At 45.2% G+C, this 17,675-nt stretch overlaps 1 long non-coding RNA gene across 2 annotated transcripts; it reads left to right on the plus strand.

The window, feature by feature from the left end:
* Positions 1-6,367: 6,367 nt before the first annotated feature.
* LOC111071532 lies at positions 6,368-7,174 on the plus strand. 2 transcript variants are annotated; one of them, XR_002607494.2, is made up of 3 exons: positions 6,368-6,474; positions 6,522-6,734; positions 6,795-7,174. It is a non-coding gene; the product is annotated as an uncharacterized LOC111071532 (long non-coding RNA). The 2 variants fall into 2 exon arrangements; XR_002607493.2 differs by having other exon boundaries at positions 6,551-6,734.
* The last annotated feature ends 10,501 nt before the right edge of the window (positions 7,175-17,675 follow it).

The following is a 17,675-nucleotide window of genomic DNA, read 5'->3' on the forward strand; positions in this document are numbered from 1 at the left end:
TTAGTTTTATCAGTAGCCTGTGATCGCAGGGGCGCCACTGCGCAAAAAACACCTACAACTGTGACGCTCCACAATTGAGCGGTAAAGTCTCGAACTACGCTAATTTAGTTCCATTAGTGACCGGTGATCGCAAAGGCGCGACTGTGCAAAAAAAAACTACAATTGTGGCGCTTCCACATTGAGCGGTAAATTCTCGAACTACGCTACTTTAGTTCAAGAAATTGACGGTGATCAGTAGAGGCGCCACTGCTCAAAAAAAAAACAACAACTGTAGCGCCTCTTAAATAAGCGGTCATTTCTCGAACTAATGTGATTTAGTTCTAGTAATGGCCGGTGATCGCAGGGGCGCCACAGTGCAAAACAAAAACTACAACTGTGGCGCCTCTTCAATGAGCGGTCATTTCTCGAACTAATGTAATTTAGTTCCAGTAATGGCTGGTGATCGCAGCGGCGCCACAGTGCAAAACAAAAACTACAACTTTGGCGCCCCTACAATGAGCGGTCATTTCTCGAACTACGCTGTTTTAGTTCATGAAATCACCGGTGATCTGTATGGGGCGCCACTGTGCAACAATAAAAAGGGGACGTCAGTTTTGTTTGGTTGTTATACCCGTACTCAAAAATGAGTTAAGGGGTATATTAGATTTGTGGTAAAAGTGGATGTGTGTAACGCAGAGAAGGAAACGTTTCCGACCCCATAAAGTATATATATTCTTGATCAGCATCAATAGCCGAGTCGATAAAGCTATGTCTGTCTGTCTGTCTGTCTGTCTCGATGAGCGCTCAGATCTCAGAGACTATAAGAGCTAGGGCAACCAAATTTGGTTTCCAGACTCATGTGATATCACACTGCTACAAGTGTATTTCAAAATTTCGCCCCGCCCCCTTCCGCCCCAACAAAGGACGAACATCTGTGGCAGGCACATTTTTAAAGATACGATAAAACTAAAACTAACAGTATCGTAGAGAATGACCATATCTACCAGACTGCCGAATCTGAATCAGATCGGATCATAATTATAGCCAGAATGAAGAAATTAATTTTCAGTTGCTTCCCCTCCCCCTCCCGCCCACGACAACGCAACTCATTTTCCTTCTCGCTCGCACACTCTGCCGCGTTCAGTGCGCGAGCAAGCCCTAGCGGAGGAGATGTAGAATATGAATGGAACATGTACAATCTACATGTTAGATGTAGAATAGACATTTTATATGTAGATGTAGATAGCAGATGTAGCAAAAAAATTTAAAATGTAAAATTTTTTTTTTTTCTAAAATTCTAAAAAATCATAAGCTGTATATACTGACTGAGTACGGGTATAAGTAGAGTCGTGTCCCCAGAAACGACTCACACGTTCCTTCTCGTTTTATTTAATTATAAGCTAATTACAGTTTTCTCTTATTTTCTAAAATACATCAACTGGGGGACTGCGGGCGAGATCTTCATGCAGGCCGAAGTAATATTAATTATGAATTGCAAAGTGCGAAGAACCTTAAATGAGAAGAATAGAGATTAAAATTTAATACAAATCGCTAGAGAATTTTTGAATATTATCTATAGTCTGTTGATTGTTTCACGTTTCATAGCTTGGAAACAAAAATGTGTTATGGCCAATGATTGATATTTGGCATTATTTTCCCATACAAAGTAAGCGCAATAATTTACGCAGGCCAACAATTGGCAGCCAAGTGAATAAAAATATACAATAAATATATATGTATGTAGAAGATAAACTACAAATATTCGCCATGACAGGCGACGGACAGAGAGAGCGACACCAGAGGCGGTAAAACAAAAGGCCATTAACCATAACGAGGCTCGAAAAAACATTGGCAAACAAATTATAAATAAATGGAAACGCTGACAGCATTAATAAAGTTACATTACATCATTAATGAATACAATAATTGAGAATGGAATGGAAATGGAAATGGGAATGGCAATGGCAAATTCAATAATTATGACAATAAATAAAGTGCAAAATATATAAATCAGCATGAGGTTGCCCTTTAGTTTGCTTATTTATTCATTTATTTGGTTGCTGTCGATATTCGATTTTGGTTTCCATTTAAATCCGAATCACCCAATCCTTAATTGCCTGTCAATACAAGTAATTTTGACCGCAAAATGAAATGGGTTCAGTGTAAATATCCTACATTTATGGTACTCATCTCCTAACTATTTGTTTTGTGGGTAAATTATACAATCGGGGCAATCCCCTGTTCAATCATTGAAACTCTCTTTAGATTAGATCTCAGGAAGATTCAGGAGTATGGCTCATAGGTTTCGACGGGTACAAACATATCAATCACAAGTAGAATGTGTAGCACTGGATGCTGAAATCTTCATCCCAGACGCTGGACACCAGCCAAAAGTCCGACTGCCTCCTTTGGCTCTTCAGCGTTGGCCATAATGAAATTCAAAAGGGGAGTTGAGCCTCCGCATCCTCTCACTCTCTCTGTCTCTCTTCGTATGTTGGTCCATGCATATGTGAAAATAAACATTCAGGATTCTCGCTAATGAAGTGCTTTCATCTGCAATGTATGCTAAGTTTTTTCATATTCGCATTTCACTTTTGCCCCCAGGCCTTTCACTTGAACTGTTTGCACAATTTGTGCACCAGTTTGTTTAGCTTTTCAACGCTGACAGCCATCCCAGTGTCGTCCTGGAAATTTCATTTTCATTTGTCTATTCCTCACTAATTATTACGCAAATGTTGCCATAATTTGATACAGAAACTTCCCTCCCAATGCATTGGGGGTGAACGCAAACAAGGACTGAGATGCACATTAAATTAAATGGAAATCAAATTTAATGCAATTAGATGGTACTCGAAAAATATAGAAAAATCACATCCAAGTCGAAAAAGAAGGAGAATAAATGCTGATTTTTGGTACATCAAGGATTCGATTATGCATATCTTTCTCTTCATTTGCTGCACCTTTCCTCACTTAACCGGCTACCAATTCTGCTAATTACAAAAACAGTTATTTCTATTTCAAGCTCCACCCATCTCCATTCTCAATGTGCTGTGCCCTGCCCTGGGAAAATCAATAAATCCCGACGAGTGCATCCGTGAATGGGCAATCATTCAGCAGAGACCAGCACAGATTCAGGCATTCATTCACTTGTAGCTGCAGCGCATTGCCAAAGGAGCAGGAGATGGACCAGGAGCAGCAGCAGCAGGATATGTAACAGAATCTGGAGGGGTAGTGGTAGTGGGAGGAACAACAGGAACAGCAGGAACCCCAGCGATGAATGGCATTTGCAATGATGTTGGCTGGATTATCTCCTGTTTATATGGGATTTATTTGCCAGCAGTGGTGGAGTGCCGGAGTGGTAGCAGGAAAATCAGCAAAAGAGTAAAACTGGGAGGAGCTGCAGGGGTGAATGTGTTGCCATGGCGCCCGACGTGGCTTTTGTGTGCCTTGTCTGGCATTGCATAAATGTTTTGCCTTTTAATTAGCACGCATTTCACATTCGACATTCTCCGATGGCCTCTGATGCCGATGCCAGGATGCTGAACCCAGGATGCTCCTGCTGCTGCACTGGCTGGCCTTTTAATGCGCTTAAAGCTGATCCACAGCAAGCCCTGACTGAGGATGAGGATGCCGAAGGAGATGACGATGGCTGGCTACAAAATTCAATCAGCGACAGCTTCGAACTTCGAGCCGACTCCAGTAATGCAATCAGGACAAGGCGAAGGAAGACACAGACTGAGAAAAATCCAGCAATGCTTCGCCACAAGCTTGGGGCAGCGGCAGCCCAGCGGAAATGATGTGCCACTCGAGTGTCCAACGAGCCGTGACCCCAAGTATGATGTAAGACAGAGCGAAGGAGGCAAAATTGTGTCAGCAGTGGCACGCACCTCCCCTCCCCGATCAGTGCACCCCACCGACGACCAACTGACTGACTTATCCCTTTGGATAAGCTACGTGAGCCGTCGACAACAGCAGCGCCTGAAAGTATGCAACAAGCAGCGCAAAGTGCACTCGATTGTTTAGCCGCCTCTGGGTCCGGGCGGGGGGTTTGGTGCAGAAGGAGGGTCGGGTCTCCCTTGTGCCACACCCACAATTCTATATAAAAACAGAAAAACACTTGGCATTTGGCGAAGTGCATATTAAACGCAGTCAATGCACCCAGTGATGTGGGGCTAAAGAATGGCATTTAAAGTGCGGCTGGAAATCGGATTTAAAGTATCAGACACACTGAACGGAATTACTCATAAATCACTCATTAAAATTCCAAATATATTCCGAGTAATTATAATGATCAGATCCCTCTTATGGTTTGCATCCCCTATCGCTATAATCATCCGCTTTCTGTTTCATGCTGAAAGGCAAAATAAAATAAATCAAAAACTCCATCTGGTCGTTGCAGACACATCTGTACATGGTACATATGGATGATGTGTGTCTTTGTATCTCCTCCTTCTCTCTCTCTAAACTTTTATCTTTTAATTTTGTTAATTAATCGATATGTTCTCCTTCTCTCTCTCTTTCTACCTCTCTTGCTCTGTGTGTCCCCTGTGGCCAAGCAAACAATTAGAAGAAAAGGAAAAGCAACATCCAGCTGGCAAAGCGCAAAAGGCAACAGTGGCAAGCAACAGTCTATGGCCCCATCTCCTCTCATGCCCCATTTTGTGGCAACAATAACACATGGCATTGACTCTTAGTCCTCCCCCACAGCCACCACCGCCCCACAGGGCTGCTCACATGATTTACAGTCTCAAAAGCCGGCGGCAAAAGTTAAGAAATGAAATTTCAAGAAAATTGCACAAACAACAGGAAGCCGGCAGAAGGGCGGGAGGGGGAGCGGTGTGGTGTGAGGAGAAGCTTCGAGGGCATCGAGCCAAAAAGGAAATATTGTAAAACTCTGGCTATAAAGCAAATACACGATACATATCATCCATCGGGAGGGTATACGGGAGAGAGATAGAGATAGAGAGAGTGCGGGAGACCCCAAAAATGTGAACAGCACAAAAGTCGTTATCTTAATTACTTTTATAGCTTCGATTTGGGGCAAGTGGAGGAGGAGGAGCAGCAGCAGCAGCAGCAGAAGCAAGGAAAAACAGTAACAACAATAACGGAAACATGACAACTGAAAATAAGAAGTGCGGGGAAGATGAAACTCATCTGCAGGGATACCCTGGAACTGGTTCCGAAATGTTCCTTTATAATTTTAAGGAATATTGTAGATCCATGCCTAAATAAATACAAAGTGCATTAAAAGAGGATCCCTTCCCTGCCCCTACTGTGTATCATTTCCCAACTTAATCAAAATCCAACAGCAGCCACAACTTGTTACTTAAAGCCTTTAAAGAGCTTTAAAGCGGCCACAGAATATAAGACCCAGCGATATATGACATTAGGATATTATGTCAACACACAGACATGCAAACAGACCACACACAGACACACACACACCACACACAGAATCCAAGCAGCCATCAGATATGGTAGATGCTGCCTCATCACCCCATAGAAATCTTCTCATATTTCGCACTTCATTAAGTCACATTTTTCCAGCGTTATCATCAAGGCGGAAGCATGGGGATGGGGAGTGTGTGTGTGTTTGCCTAGTTAGCTCACCAGTTAATTAACTGCCTTCGCGCTCACATATGTCAGAGCAGCCTCTATTCAGGTTACTGGGCCTGGGCCTGGGCCTGAGCCTGAGCCTCAGCCCGGGCCTGTCCTTGAGCTAAGAAATTTTTGATGAGCCCCGGCCACAAGTCGGCACAGCAGCCGCTTAATATTTCATGGCTGACTTTGGCTTGGCTTTTAAACTAGACACTTAATTAACATTTCGAATGGAGTGCTCTCCATTCAGCCCTTACAACTTACACACGCCCAAACCGCCCACCCCTCCCACCAAAAGGCATGGCCAAAATCAATTTCCCTTTTGGGGCGCTGGCAAACAGCAGCGGAAGCTGTGGGAGGCCGGATATGAAAGACGAATGCCCGCGGGCGACAATCGCATGGGGGCGTCGCCAGATCCCAAAAAAAGGAGTGAGCGCCACGGGGGAGGCGATGGCAGCCACAAAAAGAACAAGCACCCAAGGAGGAACAACAACAAGTGGAAGAGGCTTTTAGTGTGGAAATTATTTTGCCATTTTCCATTTACCATTTGCCCGTAGTAAATGCGTTTTATTTCTGGCTTTTCTACTTTGATTATTCATGTCGCAGGCGGCAGGCGGCTAAAAAGCCAACATCAATAAACAGTTGACAACTTGGAAATAACAGCGAAAGAACTGTCTGAGAGGTAGGGAAGGGGTTGGCTAGAGGGGAGCCAAGCTCCAGCTCCTGCTTCTGCTTCTGGCACTTTGTTTATTGAAGTGCGCTAAACTTTTTAGTCGCCGTCGACATTTACGTCTCGACTTGTTAATATTGAGCAGCGCATTATTTATGGCAAACTTTCCACCAAAACACTTTCAATTGAGATGGCAGGGAAAGGGGCTAGAGAGACGGTGGTGGCAGGTGAGACAGAGGCGTTCTTGAGTGTAACTTTTAACGAGTTCTCTCAGTTCACTCGAGTTGTTATCCCATCCCTCAGCGGTTCCGCCACCACCTGCCATTTTCTCACTTGCATCGAATGCAGTGAAAAAGTTTTTCGCAGCATCTTCTCACAACCAATAACTTAAAGTCCTGGCAGGTAGCCCTAGAGAGTGAAGGGGAACCGTGGAGTGGAGTGGAGTCGAGTCGAGTCCCATGTCCGTGGCCACAGGAACCAACCATAAGTATTTCATTATTAGAACACAAAAATGTTTAAAATTTCATTAAATGGCTCTGTTGTCCAGCTGAAAAACAAACATGGTACCCAGCAGAGTCCCCCAAGGCCTGGCCAGGATAACAAGGAAAAAGCAGGGGCAGGTGTTTGCAAAGTAAGCAGATGTTTGGATACCCTTTGAAGGAAGCTTTAGAAACTTCCTTTGGAATGGGAAGACGCAGAAGAAGGCGCTTTGTTTTCGCTGATCTTTGAGTTGCTTAGCTGCTGTAACCGTCTTTCATCTCTCAGTGAAGCGAACCTCTGCAGATGTTAGTGTACATCCAACCAGCTACGCACTACAGCGCTTTCAGTCCCTCTTCTGGGGCTTCGCTTGCCCCACAGCTAGTTGCTGCCCCAAAACCGCATCATAACAATAGCAGCAGCAGGAGGAGCTGCAGCAGCAGCAGCAACAATAGTCAGAGGGCAGGAGCAGCAAACAATTCATAAAAACGTTTAACAAAACGCAAAAGTGAAATGCTTCGCTCCCCAACACGGACACGGAAACCTTAGTCGTACACTGACCAAGCCCTGAAATGAAATTCCCAGACAAGCAGCAGGATCCGGTTGGGGATAGAACCAGAGAACAGAACGGGCATGGGCCGGACGGACGGACAGCAGGGGATTGGTTGCCCTGGCAAACATTTTTCTGCGCTGCAATCATAATGAGCAGCCACCACCACCACCACCTCCAGCATCAGCAAAAGTGGTGGCCAAATTGGTCAGCAGCAAACATTGCAATTTCATTTAATAACAAAATATTTGGACAGCACAAATGTCTGTCTAAGAGGGTAGCACGCACAGTCAAAGGTCAAATCAGAGGAGGAGAGCGGAGGAGAGCGGATTGGCGTACAATGGGGGAGTTGGAAAAGAGTTGAGGCAAATTATGACGTCTTTATGCAGAAATTATTTATGATTGCTTTGTCTAGACGTGGCGGCGGCAGCGGCGACGACTACGATGAAGCCACACAATGCACCGGAATTCCGGCTCCAAGTCGGGAGTCCTTACAATGTTTATGCGGGTAATTTATGTGCCGATGGCTCATACGCCACGTGCAACCCAGCTAAAGGTGAGAGGCAGTAGCAGCAGCCACTGAAACTGACTTAAAGTCCAAACTTCGGGCACTTTAATGGCCCAGAAATTGCATTGCTTTTTGTTTATCCACTCCACAACTTTTGTCTTGCTCTGCTGCAACTTTAAGTAGGTCGTCATTTCCTGCCTGCTCCTGCTCCACTTGGAAGGAAAGTTTTGAGAGGATGTATGCCCAATAATATTGACAAGCAACCGGATGCGGAAGTAGAACACTTTACGGCTTTATGGCAGCGCAATCCTGCATAAGGGCTTTAAAAAGAGAAACCGCAAACCAAAGGGAGGGAGAGCATAAAAAGAACCGAATGTAAATTGCATTGGGTTGAATTTAATTAACGTCGCATTGAATTTTAATCAAGTTCATTCAACGGCAACGGCGACACAACGTGACACAACACGTGACATTATTTGCATGCGAAATTAACCCGTGACAGGCGATGGGCGGCAGTCGGTGGGCGGTAGGTAGGTGGCGGTAGGTAGGTGGCGGCACCTTTACAAACAACTTTTTCACACGTTATATTCACGATATTGGAGTTGGAATATCTGCGATATATATGGCAAGTGGTAGGAGTACACCACCATGGACTGCATTTTTTAATCAAGCTCAGACTCTCTCTCTGTGATGTTTTTTGCCCATGTCTGTTTGCCATTGACTGACAGTCGGTTCGTTCGTTAATAGATTGGAAATGTGATATTGATAGGTGGCAACAGCACAGATGAAGCACTCTCTCTCTCTCACTGATATGTGCAGCCAATCCATTTGGCATACGATTCAATTGCAAATTGTTTACTGCCGTTTGGCCTGCACAAATTTGTAGTTTTTACCCCAACAAATTTTCGGGTCAGAAACAGATATACAGAGGGTCTCAGTCGTCCCATTGCAATGTGTGGCCCCATAATCATTTCGTTTATTACGGGTGTACGGTTGCTGTTTTCCCAACAATAATTGAAATATGATTTTCTGATTTTCCAGCCAGACAAACAAGCAAAGCAGCCGTAGGAGCCAATGGATGCCACACTGCAAATTTGATCTCTGATTCAAAATGTATGCAAAATGAATTCATGACACGTCCAAGCCTCACACACACCCTCTACCACTCCCCATTTGACTTTATTCATATGCAGCACCATGCAAAACTGTCCAAAAAGTGTCACTTGTATGTCTCCTCCTCTAGCTCCATCTCCATCTCATTCTCTATCTCTGTGGCAGCAAAAAGTCACAAAGTTTTGTGGCCTTCGACCAATATGCAAAATATTGGACCTGCTTTTGGGTTATGCAAAATATTCAAGTCAGCCAATCGGTTAGCTCGGCTGAGTGTGCAGTGTGCAGTGTTCAGTGTCTGCTGTGTGTTTAGGGGAGACATTTTTCGAAAATCAACCCAACACTTGAAATAAATTCAAATTCAAATTTAAAATAAAGTGTACATGTAAATTGCATGTGTGTGTGTGGTGCGCAAAGTGCGGTTCCGAGAACCTGCTGCAGTAAAGTTTTAGCGTTTCGTTTCGGTTTCGGGGGTAAAATTCAATTAACTTGTCGGACGAGTTGATTGAAGTTTTTGGTTTAGATGTTGACAGATTGCAAAAGTTGCATGTGACGGCGGATGTCAGATGTCGCCAGCCCTTGGAAAGGTGGAATGAAATGTGGGATACAATTTGGATATATTCTGGCAAGATTCCCCTCTCAGGTCACCACAATTCCTTTCCCATTTCCACGCTCTACTGCATTCCTTTTCTTTATGAGTAGTTTCCTCTCTTTAGCGGGTCTCGCTTCTCTCTTCCTGCCTTAGTTATTCACTTTGCCATCCAGTTAACTGCTTGACATATGACCGTCATCATTTAGCACATATATCTCCCACTGGTGAAGCCATTTAAGAGCTGCTCTTAAAAACCATTTCAAATCACGCACAGTCCTCGACTCATTCCTCTTCGTCCTCGTTCGAAGAGAGAGAGGGAGAGACTCCGTTGGCAGCCCATTGAGTGGGCGTGTCAATAGCCCAATGCTGCATTTAAATTGTCCATTCCATTCCATTTGAACGTTTACGAGATGTGGACGATGTGCAGCAATGTCTGTGGTTTCCTTCTGGCTTCCCTTCCCCCTCCTCTCCTGCTCCATCCGCCACTTTTGGCCACAAGCAAATGCACTTTTCTGGCCACGACTAATTTTATGGGCCCCCCAGTCCTGTGCCCAGTCCTGTCCTCATATCCATCCCATCTCCATTTCCATCTACATCCCGAAGTGAAGCACAAACTTTGTGTGCGCGTCTCCACTTTTTTTTAATGGGCCTTGGTCTGGTCTGGTCTGGCAGAGTGATTCCTCTTAACTCATAATTGCCAGCATGGCCAGACCAGCGCCGTCTCGGCCATTATGACAATTGGCAATGCACCAAAAAAGAATTAAGCAAAGAGCGGGCCATGTTTTTGTCCCGCTGATGCGTGGCCATCGTGAAGCCATCGAGGAGAACAATTAAATGACAAGCGAATTTAATGAGCAGACCAGATCCCAGCCAAGATGCTGACTGGCTGGCTGGCTGAACTGGACTGGACTTCATGTCCATTGGCTTAATGGTCAAATTATTGTCACTTTGAAGTTGGCGCCATTTAAGATCAGGGCTCAAACCGCAATTTAACAGCCGAAATAACATTCAACGTTAATTTGCACCGAAAAATAAAAGTGATTTTGATATGAATGCAATTGCTGAACCGACGACGCGTCGCTAATTCCCCCAAACGATTTCCAAACAAAGGTCAGTCAGGCGTGATCTTTCAACCCAGAACTCAAACACAATCCATAAAATTCAAAATCCCAACCAAATGCAGTTTAAATTTCGGCTTTAATGTTGCCACAAATATGGTTAAATAACAGTGAGAGAGAGAGAGCGAGGTCAGGGGGTTCACATTGTACAGCGTAGAGAGAGAGTACTGTATCTATTTGGTCATTTTATTTACATAACACTTTGGCATTAATCGATTTATGGCGCCCCTTGGCGTTGACTTTTCGCATCCCACCACCAGAGCCGCAGCAGCAGCAGCAGCACAGCATATAACGGTTCATTGAGCCTTGTTCGAAATTGTGCAAATAATTTGCATTATTTTAGTAGTTGGTTAGATTTTGCGGGGCAGGCAGGGGCAGGGGGCAGGGCACAGCCAATCATTGCGAATTGTTAGCGATAGTTAATTGCATTTTATGCGCAAAAATTTCAATTAGTTATTTAATTAAGTTGCCGCCCAGAGCTTCGTTTCGTTTCGGTTAAATGGAGTACGATAAATGAGGGATAAATAAAACAACTAAGCGAGTGAATATCCTCCTGCGGGATGTGTGCAGAATCAAAGCAAATAAACAGCGGAAATCCAATTGGAAATGGAATATAAGCTTGAAATTGATTAATTCATTGGGTAATCGTATAAGCATTATCCCATCATATGCTTCATCTAGCGGCAATTTATTCCAATGATAAGCACCCTAGTCAGACGACCCGACCCATAAAAAAAAACTAACCCAAAACAAGATTTCCCCCCAAAAAAAAAAGAAAAGAGGAAAGGGGGGAACCAGGCAACAAAAAATCTCGACCTGAGCTCTGTAAATGTTGTTAACATGGTAACGGGAGAATGAACACACTCATAGATACAGAGCACACACATACACACAGGATACACGCACACACACACACCTAGATAGAGCACTCCACACACACACACAGGATAGAGGATTGAGAGGAACGTTGGAGCGTTTTTAATTTGCGTATTTTAGTCACGTTCAGGTAAATCTCAATTGAATCGAATGTGACACCGGATGTGAAAATTGTGCACATTTTCCAAGCATTTGCCACAGAGCAGAGGAAGCGAGATGGACAGAAAAAGAAAAAGAAGGAGAGCAAGAGAGGCGGAGTGAAATGGCCATGTTGCTGCTTTTATTGTTGCTGTTGCTGCTCCTGCTGTTTCTGTTGTCATCGACGCTTTGCTGTTTCTGCCGCCCCACCACCGCTGCACCCGCACCCCATTCCCACTCATTCAGTCGAATGGCTCCTCCTGATGGAGAGCAGAGCGCACGAGGCACAAACAAAGATCGCATCGGTAAGCATGCTGCACAAATGTTCCATGGAAAAACACGTCGTCAAATCTATCTTACAGATGCATGGCCCCAGCCATGGACAGCCGTAGATGAATGACGGGCATGACTCTGGGCCTCCATTTCCTGCTACACGCGGAGAAAATTACAAAAACTGTAAGGAGAATATATCGGAGCAGAAGAAAAAACGAATGAAAATTTCACTGAGCGAAAAGAGTGTTACCCCTCAGGTGACTAAGAAAAGACCACAAATTCTACACAAATAAAAACTGAGCTGCAATTCCTTTTTCCTTATTTTTCATGCCATAAGTTTCTCTCTCTGCAGAGAGAAATCATGGGTATCGTTGTAAACAAAGCATTTACAGGACAGTACGAGAACTGACAACATTTCCCTTTCTCCTCCGCCCTGTCGCTGCTCTGGATTTTACCATTTTCAAATTCCCATTGACGTGGGCCCCGGCTACTTTCCGTCCGTGCCCATGTCCATGTCCATGTCCATGCCCGCAGAGCTGTCTCTAATATGCCGCACCTGATTTTTATGACGTCGAAGAGTGTGAACGATGTCCGAGTGTGGGTGGTGCCGGAGGAAAAGGTGTAAAAGTGGGATATGTATGCTTGTAGGAGGATGCCTCGGATGCCACTTTGAGGCACGCACTTTGCGTGCCTGTTGTTGACCCAGGACAGGTGGCCAGATGCCAAATGGAAGGATATTCACGTTCACGTCCTGGCTAGAAGCTGTTTGTGGTGCCCCTTTCTGTTTCTGTTACTCGCATTGCTTTGATGTCGAAGCGTTGGGCAAATATTGACCCGGAACATTAACGCCAATTCAAATGGACCCTCAGGCAGGCAGCCAGGATGAGGATGAGGATGAGATATTTGTTCTTTGTTTTGTTCCATTCAGAATGGGAGTATGGGCATGGGCCTTTAAGTTGGATTTTCTGCAGCCCTCAAAATCAAGTTAGCCAATGGTCTGGCTCTCCACATAATTACATTGTTATGTATTGAATTTTCGACCAGAAAACTGCCCCGAAAACTGCTGCAATATACAGAACAGGAAGGGGCCCCATAAACAACGTCAACTTTTGCCAGGCCAAAAATTGTTTAGCGACAAATTGTCACAGGCGCTGACAAGAGAGCCCCGTGGACCCAGTTCGAAGCTCAGTTCTCTGACAGACTGACTGACGGACAGACATGATGCGTTGCTGTTGCTGCTGCTTCTGATGCTGATGTGGCTGCCACAAAATATTCCACAAAGTCAACAGCGGCAAACAGCGAAATGAGGTCAACCATGAAAATTGCACCAGCGGCAGCAATTTCTCATTTTGAGTTTAGCCGAAACCAAAAAAAAAAAGCACAAAAAAAATAAATAAAAGTACTCCACACAAAACGGGGAAGAAAGAAAGAGATTAAAGGATCGAAGATAAAGATACCCTTGCAGATTCAGCGATTTTAATGATGATCTATCTGATGTTGGCTTGATATTTTGACAAATCTTTGCTAAGATATAAAGATACAAGTGTGGAATCCTTTTCTTGCTTGGCAAACATCTCTTCAAATTCATAATATCCTCTGCAAGGGTACCACAAATAAAAGTAATCCACAAAAAAAGGAAAGAATTTCGCGATGCGGTCCACTGGCTGCCGCTGTCGCTGCCACTGTCGCCGCCGCTTGCTGTTGTTGCTGCTGTTGCATGTTGTTGGTGTAGCATTGTTGTTGCTGCTGCTGGTGCTCTTGGTGTCATGTCGTTCATCAGCGTAACAATTTTTATTGCTGTTCGGACCGCAACTTTGTTGTCGATAAAATTTTAATTCGCTTTGGCTTACATTTTTTACGGTTCCTTCGATTTCAATTTGCGGCACAACCAAACCAAAACCAAAAAAAACCAAAGAGGCAATGGAGCGGTGAAAGACTTAATGAATTGAAGTAGTTTTTCTGCGTGTGGCGATGGGCCATGGGGCATGGGGCATATGGGAATTCCCGGGTCTCCAGCAGGGCATTCCCCATTCGTTGCAGCTCAATCTGCGGGGCATTTTTGCATGCATCCTTCGGCGGGCCCTGCGCCAAATTGATTTATAGCGTTCAAACATGTTTCCCCCAAAAATAAAAAAGGAAAGAAACGGCGAAAAGGGGGAACGGGGGAGAGACCTGGGGCTGGAACGGCGATCACGTCCCGTCCCCAATTATAAACACAACTAATTGCCCCGCCAAATGTTGCATGAAAGCGTTGCAAATTTTTAATAACATGGCATACAAATTTTGTGCTAAATTGTCAACATTACCAGCAGAAGGAGAGGCAGGAAAGGAACCACAGCAACAGCGACATCAGCAGGAGCAACAACAACAACAACAGCTACACTTGCAACCAGAAACCACAACAGCAGAACTTGCAACAGCACCACTTGACACAGTAGCAGCAGCACAAAGTAAGCCACAAAAACAACTAGAGGAGGTGCTCCCAAAAGCAGTCACAGATTCTACTATGGGGCACATTTATCATGGCTACCGTTTTTTGTTGTTTGGCGCTGCACGCTTTTGACCTGCAACGCGCGTGCCACCAGCAGTGGCAACAATGGCAAGCCGAAACGTTAACCTTGCCTTCAAATGATCTTTGATCTTATCTTGGGGCAGCAGCAGCAACATCAGCAACAGCAGCCGCAGCAGGTAAAAGTGTTGTAAATCAGTTGCATCTCTTCGCCATCTCTTTCCATCTGTGTACAAGCCATCTCTTTCACTCGCTGCATGGCCATCTCTTTCAGCTGTCTCTTTGTTCGCGCTGCTTTTCACTTCTTTTAGCTGCTGATTAATTGAAATTTCACATTTTTCAAGCTCTTCACAGCTCTTCATTAATCGCCCTGCCTCTCTCAGCCTGCATCAGCATAATGTGGGGCACGCCCCAGACATGTTGCAAGTGCCACTTTTGGGTTGTTCTGCTGTGCTGCCTGCCCCTGCTGCTGCTTCCTGCTCTTGCCTGCATTCGTTGTCCGTGGTTTAATGCGTTTTTAAAGTGCACAAACCACGCCCACGGGGCGTATGAAACCTTTTGCAGTTTCCAGCAATTAGCTCGGCGAATGTCATAAATGAACCACCAGAGCACCACACCACTGCACCACTCTCAGTTGCTGTCAAAAACTGCTCCGAACTAATGACAGTGCGATTGGAGCAGAAACTGGAATTGGAATGGGATTGTGGGATACGAGCTGAAGCCGGAGCATGCAGCTCCAGATGGAGTGGAGTGCAGTGGAGGCGAGTCGAGTCGAGTGGAGGAAGTGTGGCAAAGGCAAAGCAATTACACATGCAAATGGCTTGCCACAAACCTCAAACTGGAGCCCAGAGAAGATCATAAATCAGTTGTCAGTGGCGGGTGCCCTGTTTGTCGAAGCAAACCTCAAACTGCAGTCGGATGGCACGAGGAGAGGAGACACAGGCATAGGTATAGAAATCAAAGATCATTAAGTTTTTTTAGGCAAAATATCAATTAGTTTAGACAGCACAAAATCCACAGGCAAATAAACAAAATGTTAGCCAGAGGGAAACTACTTAATTCGCCACAAGAAAAGTTCTTCCATTCTTAAGGGGAAGGCCATGAAGCATGAACTGGTTGGCTGGCTTCCTCAGCCCACATTCCCCTTGGCAACATGAACTCAAACGGCAGTTGCAGTTGCCACACTGCGAGATGTTGCTGCAGCAACAAAATGTCGCCCAGCAGCAGCAGCAATTGCTGCTGACGTCGACGCGGCGACAAAAAACACGCTGCCAAGTGATGCGGCGCCCAGCAGCAGGCTGCACGTGGATGTGGCATAGTGGCACAGCAGCAACAGCAGCAACAGTAGTAGTAGTAGAAGAAGTAGAACTAGTAGCAGCAGCAGCTACTGGCAGCTGGGAGCTGGCAACGTGTGGCAGGCTAAAACCGCGTGGCAGCAACAAGAACAGCTTTGGCTTCGTGTGCGAGAGAGGTTTCGGCTGCTGCTGCTACTGCTGCTGCTGTTCGTGGGATTTAAGTTGAAGATGTTGCCATTGCCGTTGGGGGCCCAGAGTGTTGCTGTGGCATGTGGCATAGGGGAAATGGTTGAGGCTTTCCACGATCCCTATCCCTCTGGCTGCCCTCGTTAAAGTGCCAACATGTCCAGTTGCTTATCAGTCAACTCAGTTTTTCCGCCGCTTGTCATAAATTATGGGAACTGTTGCAGTTTTATGACCGCCTTTTGTTTGAACAGCAGGAACCCCAGAGTGGCACCCCCACACCCACACCCACAGTCACAGCCACTCACACTTATTCATACTCTGCACTCACTCACACTCGGGAGGGAAGACTCACGCGTGGCCGACGCGATAACTCATCCAAGTCACGCCGTCTGCCGCTGCCGGTCTCCGACATGTTCCGCTAGCCTTCGGAGGGAGTTCATCTAACAGCGGGAAGAGATGGTCTAAAAACCGCCTAGCATTTCCTGCCAATCCCTGTGGCATGCCCCTCCCTACACCCACCACCCTCCACCCACCATCCATCGCATTGCAAATCAGTTTTGAAATGCAGCGACGCACGCAAGAAATGAGCTCTCGTTTGAAATTCAAAAATTTTAGCCGCCTCCTTGCCGCACTCTACTCTACACCCTTTCGGAGTCGCCTCCCCACCCCCACCGCCACCATCTCTTCTGTGTGGCACTCCTCACTTATTCATTGGTGCGTGTGTTGGCAAATGCCAAACATTTTTAGATGCGACTGCGAACTGAAGCTTGTAAATACTTTGGAGTTTCGCAAAAGTGGAAAAAGATTTGCTGCCGTCGCAGTTTGAGGCATTTACTGTATAGTTGTTGCTGCTGCCACAGCAGCGAATTTGCTGTACGCGTCTTTTCCGCGCTGCGATTGGCATTCCTCTAGCAGTGGATGAAAATGGTGGCAGAGGCGGAGGCACTGGCGGGCCCTGTAACCGAGTCGGAAATGAGTGAAGCAAACATTTTTAATGCATTTTTAATTAATTTTTTGCTGCCTGAATGGTTGGGTGCAGGAGCAGAAGCAGGGGCAGGTGGCAGTTGGCAACGGAAGAAGACAAAGTTGCCACGGATGTTAACTGTAAACTGTTCTTGTCGTGGAATTGGTAAAGCCGGAACTTTTCCGCAGAGTCTTTTGCTATTAAAAGGATTGCGAAGACATTAAATAAAACAAAAAGGAATTCGTTAAACAATGGCGAGAATGTAAGTCGTGTTCTGAGTGTGGAAAGTGTGTTTTAGAGAGAGAAATATCCTAAACAATTGTTAGGCAGATTTAAAAAAGGGTTCCCCTTTTAAATACATCATTCAACATTTCCAAAGAAGATCTAAGAGTAGCAGAAACAGGAGGACAGATTCAACAGTTGCTAACGTAATTTTCCCATGGGATACCAGTGATACCAGTGACCCACATCCACATAAAAAATCACAGGCTAACGACATTCCGCACATGTTTTACCATCAGTTATTGAGACCCCCACTCATTCGAGCTCCGATCCCAATTGTATTTTAACCTGAACCATAATTTCCTAAGCTCAATTAGGACCAAATATCCCGTACCCAACAATCGTAAAAATCAACCCACCAGCCGCCCCACATTTATGTTAACGGAGAGCTAAAGCTACGAGCTATCTGCCTGCAGTTGGGAGTTAAACACACCTCTTTACGAGTATGAATACTATCCTCTGGCTTGAGCACTAACCCTAATGGAGCCATCAATTAATTAAGCAAAACGAAGCACCCAAGAAATAGTAGAAATTATCAATTACATGCCCC

This window comes from Drosophila obscura, unplaced genomic scaffold (genome assembly GCF_018151105.1).
Source record: "Drosophila obscura isolate BZ-5 IFL unplaced genomic scaffold, ASM1815110v1 contig_1, whole genome shotgun sequence".
NCBI classification, from domain to species: Eukaryota; Metazoa; Arthropoda; class Insecta; order Diptera; family Drosophilidae; genus Drosophila; species Drosophila obscura.